The sequence below is a fragment of the Nicotiana tomentosiformis genome, chromosome 5, assembly GCF_000390325.3.
Source record: "Nicotiana tomentosiformis chromosome 5, ASM39032v3, whole genome shotgun sequence".
NCBI classification, from domain to species: domain Eukaryota; kingdom Viridiplantae; phylum Streptophyta; class Magnoliopsida; order Solanales; family Solanaceae; genus Nicotiana; species Nicotiana tomentosiformis.
The window spans coordinates 115,064,832-115,067,484 of NC_090816.1; the positions used below are offsets into that span (position 1 = coordinate 115,064,832).

Consider the following 2,653-nt stretch of genomic DNA (forward strand, 5'->3'; position numbering starts at 1 on the left):
CTAAATCCAAAATCACCATACATAGCTATTGATATCATCAAAATTCTATTCCAGAGTCTTTTTCTCAAAAGTCAACTCTCCGGTCAACTCTTTCCATGTAAGCTTCTAATTAAGGATTGTTTCTTTTAATTAATTCTGAATCTTTCGAAAAATCAAACTCGACCACACCTTCGCGCTTTTAAATCTTTCGCTAAATACCTTCGTGCTTTTAATATAGTATATATATATATATATATATATATATATATATATATATATATATATTTAAATATTATAATTTGACAAAAATCGACCGACTTTGATCGGTATTGTAATTAAATTAATTATAAAAATAATTTAAAAATCAATTATGGAATTGGAACAAATTTGGCCCCAAATCAGCGGCCCAAACGCGCCAAAATTTCCCCTCATTTCCCCCTTATTATTTCCCCTTCTCTTCTCTTTCTCCTCACCCTCTCCCCACTCCCACAGACCAGCCATCGGCCGCCGTGCTCCGCTGCCGGAAATCTCTCACCGGCGGCGGCCGTCGTCGTCGTCCAAACCACCCCAAAATTTCACCCTTTCTTCCTCTCAACCTCCATCCCAAGAATCCAAACCCCAAATCCTTTAAATCCCTACCAATCCCCGTAAATCTAAGCCTAACCGAAACCCTAGGCGCCACTCACCACCCCAAACTCCAAAATTTTTACACCACCGGTCTCCTCTTACTCTCCTCTTCTTCGTTCCATGCCCCAAAACCTTCAAAACCCCTCCAAAGTCCGACCAGAATTCGGCCGAATTCCGTCCAGCTACCTCCTGCCGTTACTGAGCCTCTTTTCTAGCATGAACACGACCTCGTGGCCTCTCTTTCTCTTTTCCACAATGCTGGAATCAACTTTGTTTTGCCAAAGTTTGTATTTTTCGGCATTTGACATCGAGAAAAAGAGGCATGGAGATCTATTCGCCGTCTAGTCGTGTTGTACTACTGGTTTGAAGCCCGAGCGTTTAGGTAAAGTCCTATTCCCTTGTTCATCAATTTTAGTCTTTCTTTGTTGACTGATTTTGAGATTGTTTTTATTTGTTTAGTTTAAGTTCTGTTTTTTTTCCTCTTCTTAATTAGTGATTTTAGTCGTCGTTTATTGATTTTGAATTATTATGTTGTTCGTTCTTTTAGTTCTTTGTTTCGATCGGATATCTCATATTTTCTGCTAGTGGTTTGAAATTAGTTATAGATTCAGTAAACTTCAAGTATAGTTTCTGTTAGTTCATGTTTAGCTCGTCATGATAATTAACTAAAGTTTCAGCTTTTCGGCATAATCACTTGTCAATTTGGTTACTCGTTTGTTTGAGTTAGCGGTATTAGTTAGTCGTTTGTAGTTTTGAATCAGTGATGTTAGTCTTCTCTCGGTGATTCTTAGTTTAGTCGTCTATATGTTCGAGTTAGCCATGTTATTTCGTCCATCGCTACTGATTCTGTCAACTACGAGTAGTCGCTTTATTGGTTTAGACTCGAGTATATTAGTTTGAATTATTATTAGTTCAGGTTATTCAGATTGTGTTTTAGATTCAATTAGTTGATTAACATGTTATTTATATTGTCGTCGTCTTTGACAAGAATCCTCTGTTTCATTTAGTGTTAGTAACTGTTAGTTATTTGATTCAATTAACTGCTAGATTGTGCTTTAGATTCAATTAGTTTATTAACATGTTGCTTATATTGTTGTTGACATAAGAATTATCTGCTTGTTTATTGGCATAAGAATTATCTGCTTGCTTTCTTTGTGGTGGCTCATGCATTCTTCTATGAGCTCTTGTCCATGTTCCCTTAGTCCAGAAAATAAGTGTGTAGTTTCTATTTTGCGCAAAGATTAATCTGGTAACTGCGACAGGGCTTTGTTTCAGTTTATTTGTGAGTTAGTCCCATATCATGGGTTCGAACCTTTCTGCCACACACAAAGCCTGGTGTGGCAAAGAAGAATGCCGGGCATGTACTCTGCTGGAGTTATAGTCTTGCTATAATTCCAAAGAAAAAAGAAAAGGAGGTTGACAACTAACTTTTGGTTGTGGTGCACACCCTTATTGACATTTACCATATTAAATCTACTCCCTTTGCTGGTTGCTGATGCATTCGTTTAATTCCTGGGCTATCTTAATTCCTCTGATTCAAGGTCAAAAGTTATAGTTTGTTTCTGCTTTTTGTGAAGGGTTAACATCAAGCTGAATAGAACATTACATTTAGTCACATTGTCCATTTTAAGAATTTAAGTTGATGAATTACTTGCAGTTAATTCGCAGTTCATTCTCTTTTGTTCATTGCTCATGGTTGTGATCTTTGGATCGGTCGTATCATACCAGTCTTTTGTAATTATATGCTCATATCTCTTTAACTAAAGTTTCAGCTTTTCGGCATAATCACTTGTCAATTTTGGTTGTTTTAGGCTCTAATTGGTGGTATTTTGTTATTGAACATTTGTATAGTTGTTGTGGTTGGCGTTGTTGTTATTAGCGTTGTTGTGGTTGTTATTAGCGTTGTTGGTTAATTGTTGTTGTTGTTGTTGGTTAATTATGGTTGAATGGCAGCAATGTAATGCTGCCATTATAGGATGGATATTGGTTGTAATTGGCAGGTGGTGTTGGAAATCTCATCCCCCTCAGAAATTCAAAATTTCTGACC

The 2,653-nt window shown here is 36.8% G+C and overlaps 1 long non-coding RNA gene across 1 annotated transcript; it reads left to right on the forward strand.

The window, feature by feature from the left end:
* The first annotated feature begins 386 nt into the window (after positions 1-386).
* On the forward strand, positions 387-2,278 carry LOC117273973 (uncharacterized). The gene is made up of 2 exons (XR_004504019.2): positions 387-988; positions 1,869-2,278. It is a non-coding gene; the product is annotated as an uncharacterized lncRNA (long non-coding RNA).
* The last annotated feature ends 375 nt before the right edge of the window (positions 2,279-2,653 follow it).